Genomic DNA, 11993 nt, shown 5'->3' with positions numbered 1-11993 from the left:
GTAGGAGATGGATTTGTAGTATCAGGAAATGCAAGCTATGGAAAAATTACATTGGGTACTAGCCTGTTGGCTCCTGGCAAGTGACAGTTTATCACATGTGCCTATTCGGTACCTACTGCACCTTTGGTTTCCTAAATCCTCACCCCTTAGGGTCGGAGGCAAGGGCAGTGAGTTCCCACAGCTTTCTGTAGGAGGGAAAGACCCCTCTCGTTTCCTAGAGTGGATAACACTTTGAGGTCCTCCTTTCAATTCCAGGTGAAAGAGAAGTTCCAGTTTTGTGCCACGTTAGTGAATATAGAAATGAACTGAGGATCACAATTCCTACAACTCTTTGAGGCTCCCAAAGGACTGACAGAAAGGATTCTGGGAAAGAGGTCCGGTACAGACCGGATGCAGGGAATACTAAGTCCCAGGAACTGGAAGCACGGAAGGAGCATCCAGAACTCTATGGGCTGATTATTGCTGATTACAACCCAAAGGGGAGAGGCCAAAGATGGTGACTCCAAGAGTGACACACCTCCACCGGACAGCTGACCAGCTCCCACATGGCTCCAAGCTCCCTCTGCTCTTGACCTAACTGCACAGCACCCACGCATCTTCTCTGACCAAACACACTTCATTCTCTGTTCACTTGCTTTCCTTCCTCAATATCCCTTCCATCTTTCATCTCCAATGTGTATCCGTGTTAGTCATCCACCACTGGGCAACGCTCAGTGGGCACCATCAGTCAAAAGGTGAAGGCAGAGGCAACATCTTTAGATAAGAGGTGAGAAGGTTGAACACATCACTGCCTGTCTAAGCTTCCTGAGCTGCACTGACTGACCTCAAGTAGAAAATGAAAATAATACTCATCACACTCAAGTCATCACGGTGAAAGATCTCCATCCAATGCCGTGTTTGTAATCCAGGGACAGGGCAAGACACTATCTTCTCTACTAGAACATTTGACTGCTACGCTCTCATTTTACTGATAATGGAAAGTCACATTGGTACAGAACAGTCTGCATTATGGGTGATCCTTTATATTTAAGAATTGCTGCCACATTCTTTAATGCAAGGATTGCAAGCAAAATGGTCCTTTGTGATGCTCTTTTGATTGATTATACCAAGGAGGAAGTAATAAAGGAGAAATAAATTCACAACGATGTTCTGCTCCCAAATGCATGTCAAGGAACTTCACAGCACCTGGAATCAGAGGGGAACAGTTACAGGATTGTGGAGTCATCTCCCCGTGCATAGGCATGGTAAACCAAGGTGAGCCTGGACCAGATCATTTGGTGTTGTGTAGTAGAGAATTTTGAACCAGTTTCATCGAAACCATATCATGGGATGTATTTAATTTAAAAGGTAAGTGTCTTAGTCACTTTCTATCAGGGGGATCAAATACCTGACACCAAAACTCACAAGAAGAGAAGTTTATTTTGGCTCATGTTTCTCAGAGGATTCAGTCTTTAGTTAAGTGGTTCTGAGCTGTAAGGGCCTGGAGGAAGGGGGAGGTGGCAGAAAGCTGCTCACGTCATGACATCCGGGAATCCGAGAGAGAAGGCAGGAGCCAGGGAGGGAGGTGCACCCTTCCATATCTTCCCCCCTCAGTGAGTCTCTTCTTCTAGCCAGAGCTCACCTCCTAAAAGTGCATTCAGCTGCAAACATATCATCCAGACCCCCTCCAAAGCCCTGCCTCTGAACCCATGAGCTGTGAGTGGAACATTCTAGATCTACACCGTAACACTGCATTTTAAATATAATGCAACTTTGTTTGCACTTGTTTGATGAATATATTTTGTTTAATAGTTTCTTAAGATCAGAGAACAGGGGCTGGGGATTTAGCTCAGTGGCATAAGTGCCTGCTTTCCAAGCGCGCAGTTGTGAGTTTGATCCCTGGTACCAAAAAAAAAAAAAAAAAAAAAAAAAAAAGATCAGAGAACATTATCAGGAAGTCGTAGGAATGCGTGCAGATTTTTATTTTTCTAAATATTGCATAGCATCATACTTGAAACAATGTCAGATTTTAAGTGGATTCTGAGCAAAATAAGCATGAAATCGGACACAGGGAATGATCTATAGAAAGTGCCCAAGAGATGTAGTTTTCCTTTTGGAGGGCTGTGTGATTGGAGAGTATCTGCAACATGCTGGGTGACATGAGGAATAGAAAAAATAGAAGCATAATGAATAATCGTAAATTCATCCATTCATCACTTTAGATGAGTGCCCAATGTTATGCTGAGGATGTCACATACTTTATCTTTCTAATCTTCTACTTGAAAGCACGGGTTGTCATCCATTCTTACAGTCCCTTCGCACTGTCATGAATTTGATTATCTTTCCAGAAAGTGCCTCGTGCATATAAACATTAATATGCATCTAGGAATGTCAAATGCTGAAAAACCGAGGTGTGAATCAACTCTGAAGAAGAAGCCCGGAAGGTCTCATGACGGTCAGACTTGGATTGGCAGGATCACTGGAATGTTCCATCTGTCCTTCAGATTCTCTGTCCCTTTTCTGCCTCCTTCTTTGGAACCCCAAGAGGCAGTGTGTATCTATGACAGTAAGAGCTTGTCTTGCTCTCTGGCTTCTATTTGGATTCCACCGAAGGGACCCGATCGTGACCCATACAATCTTGGGATGTCTTGCAAAAGAGAGTTTCATGGTCATACTCAGACTGACTGGGTCCATGCATTACCGCCACTTCCTAAGCAGACTGGCAGGTGTCTGAACGCAGGAAGGAAACAGAAAAGGGTGACTAACAAGAAGGTCTTTCAAGTGTAGGGTCCTGGAATGGTTCTTCATGCAGTTTTTTTAGATCGTTTTCATGATTTTTGCATTGAAGATGTTTAGCCTCTGGGCTGCACACCACCTGGAGATGTATCCATTGGTGCCTCCTTGGGAAATTCAATTGTTTCCCATGAGCACGAAATGATTCTCTTAAGACCTGAAAGATCAACAAGTATGGTGACATCAGTCAGAGGTCATGCTGAGCCAAAGTTTTGGCAAAAACATGAACAGGACAGAGGAAAGCATTAAAGTCAAGCTATTGATTCCCTGACTTCTCCTTTCTGGGGACTTAAATTTGCTGTCTACCAAAGGCCAGAGGTCCCGGAATGTTACCCTCTCCCTATGGCTACCCATGCTGGGTGCTCATGGCTCCTTCCTCCCTTGGCTCCTCCCTTGGCTGAGGTCTGGTGGACCTTCTCAACCCCCATCCCTGCCTCCACCCTTATTGATTCCCTCAATTCTGTAAAAAATCCCTTTACCACTACCCAGTTTCTCCTTTCCAGCCCCTAGCTGATAGAGAGCTGGGGTGACTGGGATTAGCCCCTGGGATCTCAGATGGGAGAGGTAGAGAGAATGAGTTACGGTGAAGCAGACGGTACACCCTGAACACAAACAGCAGTTAGTATTAGCATTAGTATTAGCACTAGTACTAGTATTAGCATTTGAGGCCTGTGTTGATCCCGACCAGATACCAGGATCCTTGCTCCATAATTCCTAATTCTGAAGACACCCTTATCATGCTGGACTCATTTTCCCTGCAAAGAAGTAGAGTCACCACTGAGGTCTAAGGCCACTCGCTTCACTGTTGAATGACAAGGTCAGAATTTGACTCAGGCTCTGATTGACTCTGTATTCAGACTCCTATCAATCTCTGAGTGACAATGAGTCTGATGAGCACGAGAGGGTCTTGAAGGAAGAAGAAGTCTTTGCTCCACAACTTCAGTGACCCTCCTCTCTGCCCACCATTGAGAAGAAAGGCCAGCAGAGCTCTCCCTGCTGGACTACAGACTTTCTAGAGCTCTTTTTGGCCTGCCTGCATTACCTGGATCACCCTCTCTGTATGCCGCCAGATCTGGGCTTCAGAAACTCCTTGGCCTCTCCAAGGTAATAGCTGTCCATCCTGCACCTGGCCTGTGTTTTTGCCTTTGGGCCCTGAACTCTGGCCAGCTGCTCTATCTGAGCTGGGGCCCACCTGCTGCTCAGAAAACCACAGCCTCCAGAGCGAGCAGAACTGATGTGATTTCCTTGTGGCTGAGACGCAGCAAAAGCCTAAGGTGGCTGCAGGAGAAAATCAGGGTCGCAGGCACGCAGCCCTGGCCAGAAACAGGCCAGAAAACCTGGCCCTGAGACAAGACTAAAGCAAAAGAAAGAACTTTCTGTGTCAATAAAATGTACTTCACCTCTAAATGTTTTCTTTACGTGTTCCCTACTAAAGTTTGGAGAGAGGTGAAAGGGTTTGGTGAAGGGAAAAACACAGCACTCACCTTCAACCTATCGGGGAACTCTTTTCGGTGCTTATGAGCATGCATACATGTATCGCACAATTACATCCTCTTTCCTCAAAGCGGAGTCTGTGAACTTGCAGCCCAATAATCACCTGGAAACACATGAGAAATGCAGAATCTCAGGCCAAGCCTCAAACCCACAAACTGAAATCTGCCTTTTAGACAAGCTCTCCAGGTGATATGAAGAGACATGGCTATCAGGGGCACAGTATTTAATGGGATGAGTTCGTCTCACTGATCCCCTTTTAGTTCAAAACTCTGTTTTCTCAGCCTGTAATCAGGCATGCTGGGCAGCTGAGGACAGAGGACTGCAAGTCTGAGTCCAGCCTACTTAGCGACTTAGAATCTGTCTCAAAACAAAAACAGATACATATTTATAGCTGTAACTCCATGTGAAAGCCCCGAGTTCAGTTCCCAGCACCACTAACCCTCATGCTATGTCTGTCGTGCCTCAGTTTGATGCTGTCATGTAGCGTGCTATGCTACCAAATGTCCCGTTACAGCCATTTTTGTAGAAACAGTACGGGCAACTGTCACCATTATTGCTATCATTTATTGAGTGCTAATTATCTCCTGGGTTCTGTGGTGATTGCTTTGCAAGAATTATTTCCTCTCATCCTTAGAGTGGCCCTACAGAGGAACGGGTTACACTTATCCCCAAAGTAATGGTGTTGGGCTATTTTTAAAAATGAAATACAGCATTTCAAATAAGAAGACTTTCGAATAGTAATATTCCTATGAACTGTTGTCAAGAGTAACAGCATTTATTAGGCATTTTCTTTATTACGGAGACTACATTAACTGCTTTATATCTATTTTATAAAATGTAAACCTCCAACAATCCTAAGAAGCAAGTGTTATTATTAATTCCCTAAACATGGAGGGACCTGGGTCCAGTGATTAACTATCTTGTTCAAAGTCACACTTTATGACCGCTGTAGAATCCTGGTTTGAACCCTGGTTGATCAGGCTCCGTGATTCATCCTCTGGACATGGCAAGGTGTGGAATGCAGGGTTTTCTCTACACCTAGTGCATCCTGGAGTCCTCCTTTCCATGTCACTGCTGGGAACATAAGCAGGTCATCTCTTTCCTGAATCCTTCATGTGTGAACAGACAGAAGATTCCTCCGCCTGACCTGATGGGCTCTAGGGAGCACAGGACTCCTCGTCCCAATCATAGTTCTCAGGCCTCCAGAGCCTCAGACACTCGACTGGCTGGCAGTGTGGCAAACATCCCAGGACTCTGCAGAGGACAATGGGCACTGAACTGCAGGTGACCTGACCTGCTAATCGCTGCCTGATTACCAGCTAATCAGTGCCTTGCTGGGACACTGAATCCCAAATCCCTTTGGACTGGGCTGGGCCCTGGCAGGGCCCGGTCACCTGGTTAATATGGCAGGGGGTGAAGCAGGGGTCACATGTACCAGTACAGAGTGGCCAAAGGCTGCCTTCAGGGAAACGGTCATGGGACCTTCTCTCCCCCGCTGGTCCAGGGCGACTGCAGAACTTGTCAACAGCATGGGAGTGAATAGAGGCATGGAAATTAAAGGCCAACGTCTCTTTCCTACAATTTATGGGGGAAAAAATTAATCAATCCTTTCATGCATAGAGAAAACAAAAGATTTTTTTTCCAGAAATGTCGAAAGAGGTCTTATCTGAAAAAGTGAGTTAACATCTATCACCAACAAACCCAGCACTGCCCACCTCCATGATGAGCACTATTACCAGAATCACCATTCTCATGGACACCTTCACCCCAAACTCCATAATTATCACCCTCTCCATCACCAGCACCATCACCTCCACCAGCATCACCACCTCCACTGCTCCCAACACCAACATCGCCATCAACCGACTCATCTCCCTGACTCAAAGAGGAAAAAGAGTCCCACTACGATTCACAGAATTATAGGTGTTTGTCACCACACTATCACCGCCATCATCACCACCACTATTTCGGGCCTTACTGTGTCACCACAGTCCTCACTGCCACTATAGGTGCCACTACCAACATCGCCATCACCCCTACATCGCAGTCACCCTTCTATTTATTATTACCACCCTCCAACACTACACCTACCACGAGCCCCACCACAACTGCCAGGAACACTGCCATTCCATTACCAGAAGCACCACCTTTACCAAAGCCACCACGATCCCTGCTACTGCCCCTGTCACAGCACCACCATAGCTGCATCCTCCCACCATCACACTCTGCCACATGCTGGTAAGGCTATTTGGAGCAATATGTGACAAAAACATTGGTTTGAGAGTCACTTAGAAACTATTCCATAAATACTAGCTGTTTGAGTCTGAATAATTAATTGAACTTTGAAAGCTTAGTTTCTCCAAATAGAAAAATAAGAGAGAAGTAATAGAACCAGCTCATAGGCCTGCGGCTCATACAAAACATTTATCAGTGTTTGCTACCGTGAGTTATGTCCAACTCCTGAACCGGGCATGCTTCTTCCAGATCCTCTGTATGGAGATGGACAGAGGGATTCACGCACCAGCACCCCGCCATAGAGAGAGACTTAGGGAAGCGTGCAGTTTGAGAGAGCTGTGTGTCTTAGCACACAGCTTCTTCTCTAGCAACCTTTCTTGAAGATGTGGGAGGAGAGGACAATTTTCCCTAACATTTGGGGCCTTCTAACCTGCCTTGCCACTTTTAAGAAGCAGAAGTCTGGTCCTGGCAGGATGAGGTGAGGAAAGTTCCAGATATGGAATCAGCTGTCTGGATTTGAATCCAGATCTGCTTTCGAAAGACCATCTGATATGGGAGCACCTCGACCAGAAACTCCTATTTGTCTTTTAAAAAGTGGGCAGTGATAGTCTTTTCTTGGGCAATCCTCCTTCCTTGGAGGATTGTGTGATAAACTAGAGAAAACCCTGCAGGTCACCAGCTGCAAAAGTAGATCCGCAATATATTAAGCTGACTTCCTTCACCAATAATTGAGCTTTAAATAAACAATTATCAGGAAGTGGCAAATTGGGGCCTTGCACTACAGAACCTTCTAATGGGTGAATAAAATCAAGTCTCTTCCTCTTCCAGATGGAGCCAGCCCTACACTCGATTGGTTCTCTGGGTATATTGCAGAGGTCTAATAAAAGGTTACCTTTGCCCAGTTGATTTAGTTCTAGGAAGCTGTTCAATGTTTGACTATATTTCTTCAAACATTTAAAAACAGTTCATCAGGGTAGTTCAATTGAATTATTGCTCCTTGGGAGCTTTCCAAACCCTGGATTTCCTTCAGAGAAAAGTTGGAACCTATTTCATTCCAGAGAATTCAGCTCCTCGGCCCTTTCTGTGAACCCTGATCCCAAATGCAGTGTGACACCTTGCTGCCCTGCATGAAGATAGCACCCCCACCCTCACATGCTCATGAAAGATCCTGCTGGTAAGACAGTTCATATTTTAGGTTGTCTGAAGCAAACATGTCAAACAGCTATATTGACATCTTGGTAGTGGGCATAAGCACAGTGGGTCCCCTGAAGGTATTTACATGGTAAGAAGAAGAGAAAAGATCTCATTCCATGAATCAAGCTGAGTGAAGACCATGTCTCAGTGAAAGGTCTCTCAGCAGAACTTCCATCCATGACCTTGTGACTTAAGTTGCATATGAGGTCAGGACAGGCAGTGGTGCATTCTGGACCCACTTACATAAATTCCTAGGAACTAGCTGTAACAAACTCTGCACCTGGTTGGGGAAATGCTAGGCCCTCCTCGCTGCCATCAGCACAGGTGAGGTGCTTACTAGGGTGAACGCTTGCTGGTGACTTTGCATTCTTTGTGAAAGTTGAGATTCTGCTGCCAGGTGAGGTAGAAGAGATGCAGGGAAGGAATATTGACTACTGGACAGCACAAAGAGTCCCTATCTTGAATGCTTCCAAATTCCACTTATCTTTAGGATCTGAGGTGCTTGTCTGGATGGAGTAACTAACATCTTTCATTTCACATCCACCTTTTGGCAGGTGGCATCTTGAGGATCTCACTGCTATTGAATCCTCCTCACAACTCTGTTTGCTTTTATTATCTTTTCACCCAGTTTTAAGAGCTTAATCTACTGCTAAATGGTGGCCCCAGAAATTTCTTCTAATTGCTGGATTAGGGTCCATCATGGGCATCATTTCTTTAACTTTCTCTTTTGTTCAACTGTGAATCAGTCTACTGCCCCTCTGGCCCAGACGCCATAGGTATCAACTCCATGACACAGCTTTATACCCTCTCTTATGGACCCAAATGAGGATTCTTTTGACAAATTCCAGAAATGGAACAAGTGATTGGAAGTACAGTCTTGTAACATACTGTTTAGATTGATTTCACCTCTCTCCATCTGAAGAGCAATATGTGTTCAATCATATCATAGTCCATTTACTGGTGCTATAGTAGACTGCCACAGACTGGGTCAATTATGAAGAAGAGAAGGTTATGAGGCCTATGGTTCTAGAGATGAAAAGTCCAGGGATCATGAGGCCCCAACTGGTAAGGGCTTTCTTGCTGTGTCAGGAAATGATGAAAAGCAGGTGTTACAGGGTAAGAAATGCGAGACAGAGAGACAGAGAGACAGAGAGAGACAGAGAGAGACACAGAGAGAGAGACAGAGACAGACAGAGACAGAGACAGAGAGACAGAGAGACAGAGAGAGAGAGAAACCAAACTTCTCCCCTTTGTAAGGAACCCTCTCCCATGATAATGCCATTCATCTTTTCTGGCTGGTGTTACCCCCAACACCTAATCTCTTCTGAAAGGCTCCCGCAGCTCCCAACACCATCCCAATGTCAACCAAACTTCAGTTCAAGTCTCAGAGGGGACATTCAACCATGAAACTATGACACATGTGCTCCCATAGCTGAGGCCAATGCTTGCCATTATCTGACTTTGTCATTTTTGACCTTTTGGCAATTGTGAAGCTTTTCTCGCCAACCTTGATTCTACATTTCTCCAATTACTGGAAAGTTTAAACATCTTTCTGCACTGTATCAGCGATCTGAATTCTTGTGAATTACTGTAATAACCTTTGTCACTACTTTTGTTGGATTTGATGATCCTTTTCTTACTAACTTACAGGCTTCCCTCACCTGTCCTAGACTGATTCTGAGTTTTAGATGTTGCCAGTATTATATTCCAACTTTTAAATTTTTATTAATGTGATCTTTGATATATTTAAGAAAAAATCCTCAATTTTAGTGTAATCAAATCCATAAATTTCCTTTTCTGCCTTATGACTTAGGACTTTGTCTTCTTTGTAAACTTTTTGCCTTACCTCTGCATCATCAACATATTCTCCATACTTATTTTTCTGTTAAACGTATGCTAGCTTCCCTCATGTTTAATCTCTTATCAGGATTGTACTCTATATAATATACAACTATAGGTACTCTTGCCCTCTTGGTCAGATTTTCAGAGCCATCTATGAAATAATAGAACCCATTCCAGTGACGTACAATCATATTTCAACTCCTCATTTGTAGATATGTGTGCTCCCCAGCCTCTGCTCTACTCCTGCGTCTTGGATCGGGAGACCCCATCAGCCTGATTTTATTGAGATGGTTGGTAAATCTCACTGTTTTTAAGATAACACTCCTCCCACACCTTCTTCTTTCTTATGGCTGGTCTAAGGAAATCTTACTCTTCTGTGTCCATTTTAACATAATATGTCTACATTTCCTATGAATAAATTTTAAAAATAAATAAGTAAATGCCACTGAGTTTTTAGGGTGACGGTGTTGGCTTTGCTTGGTTAGCACTTGGTTGTAAGATGCTTTTCTCCAGGTGTTTTCCAGGTATAACCTGGTGTGGGGTGGGGCTGGCAGGGGGGTGGGTGGTCTAGTTTCTTTTCATGAGTCCAGATGAGCCCTGTTCTGTTGCAGATGGTGGCTCTCTCTTCCTGTCCTCTGGAGTCCTGGGGCACCCAGGGAAGCTGGAGATCTGCTCCTTGGTTAGGGCACCGCTGCTCATGCCTGACTCCTCCTGAATAAGGACTCTGCTCAGGAAACCAGCCTCAGGGTTCAGATTTCCCCCCATTTAAGCTTGTGGCTTCTTGGCCTGGAGCCTGTTCCCTTCCCAAAATGTTTGTTAGTATAGTGGCTTTTTATGTCGCTTTATGGAAAAATTAAGGGGTGGAGGGGGGGAATGACTGTATTCTGCAAACCAGCCCATCCTGAACCTTCATTTACTGGAATTTGAGTCTTCTGCATACCTTGTTAGCAGAAAGAAAAAAAAAACCTTCAAATAGACTTTTTCCATGCAAGCTTACAATTGGAATGTTCTTCACCTCTTAACTCAGGCCAGGACAAATGTGGCCCAGACTCTGAAAACAGCCAGTTATTTAGAAGCCACACAGCAGCCTTTGCACAACATTTATGACTGCAGTTATCTGCACAAGGATCACCGGGAGGGGCCCAGGGAGACAGAGGGGAGAGGCCACTGCATCCTTGCCAAGTTGACCCCGGGGACACTGCTGGGGGACCCACCCCTAAGCTCCTCAAGGCTGAAAGTCACAGCTGGGAAGGTGTTGAGCAGGAGAGGAGCCCTCCACAGGAAGCAGTGTCTGTCTGCTTCACAAGGGAGCCTGAGGATCAGATAAAGCCTGGGCGCTGATAACCCGGGCACTGGGAGAGGAAGAGGGACCACAACTAGGCCCCCCAGAAATGTCATGTTTTTCTTAGAACTTGGGCCTGTATTGCACACAAATTTGAGATTATCTCTGACACTTATCTGAAATTAACTGTGGTTTTCAAATGAAAAACATTTAGAGGGGGACTAGATAAGAAGGAGGCCTATTTATAATATTTGCCACAAGGGGGAAAAAAGAAAGAGAAAGAGAGGAGAGAGAGAGAGAGAGAGAGAGAGAGAGAGAGAGAGAGAGAGAGAACAAAATGGTAATGAATGTCTTTCCAGCACCATTAATAAGGGAAAGAAAAAATTTTACCTCAATCACCTGCCTTCCAGTGGCTTCTAAGAGAAAATTCTGCTCCCAAGAAGCAGTCTGGATTCCCTTTTCATTCCAAATGTAGCGAGAATTGGGACACTATTGCTCTGAAACACTGACCCTGGCATACGTCAAAATGTTTTACTCCTGCAGTACAAATATTGGCCAGTGGTTTCTGGCCCTGAAAGGTGATTCCTAGGCCAGAACTACCTGGAACAGGTAACAGAGGTGGAATTGAGAAAGAGGCCAGAGTTCTGCTGGAGACGCCTGGGAAAGAGCCCGTGAAACCTTTGTGCAGAGACGGACTCATCAGGAAAGTCCAGAGCGCATGTGAGCGCAGGTGCTCTTTGCTTTACAGAGAGCAGCTGAGAGGAGTATCCCACCGCAACGCTCACTTCCAGCCGGGGATATGGAGGCTCCAAAAGTGTGCTGGCTAGAAAGAAAGCGGGGTGGAGTCTGCGGCAGGCTGGATTTTAGAATGCTCTCTCTTAACCACTTCACCAAATGACGTCAATACTCTGCTTTGCATTCCTGTTCCATCTAGTTGATGTCATTCTGTTCTGCACACAGTATATGTGAATAGTTGTGGCAAAGGGAAAGAAGGGTGACTTAGGGATGGTGTCGAGGGGGGAAGTATTCAAAGGAGAAACTCTCTAAGAAGCGCAGTAGGATCAGTTCAAATAAAAGCCAACCCGGAGTGCACACTTGCTATGTGAATAACACTGCATGGCATTGAGTGGGAGCTTTATGAGATGGCTTAAGCCATAATCACATATGTTACTCT

The 11993-nt window shown here is 45.1% G+C and overlaps 1 long non-coding RNA gene across 1 annotated transcript; it reads right to left on the bottom strand.

The window, feature by feature from the left end:
* Window positions 1-1937: 1937 nt before the first annotated feature.
* LOC106025988 (uncharacterized) lies at window positions 1938-11400 on the bottom strand. The gene is made up of 4 exons (XR_001199598.2): window positions 11210-11400; window positions 5702-5841; window positions 4257-4369; window positions 1938-2929 (listed from the first exon to the last, which is right to left on the bottom strand). It is a non-coding gene; the product is annotated as an uncharacterized LOC106025988 (long non-coding RNA).
* Between the last annotated feature and the right edge of the window lie 593 nt (window positions 11401-11993).

This window comes from Cavia porcellus, unplaced genomic scaffold, assembly GCF_034190915.1.
Source record: "Cavia porcellus strain 051 isolate PalLab524CR breed Dunkin Hartley unplaced genomic scaffold, mCavPor4.1 scaffold_4, whole genome shotgun sequence".
Lineage (NCBI taxonomy): Eukaryota > Metazoa > Chordata > Mammalia > Rodentia > Caviidae > Cavia > Cavia porcellus.
The sequence above is the reverse complement of the archived record's forward strand: the minus strand, read 5'-3'. Positions and strand labels throughout refer to the sequence as shown.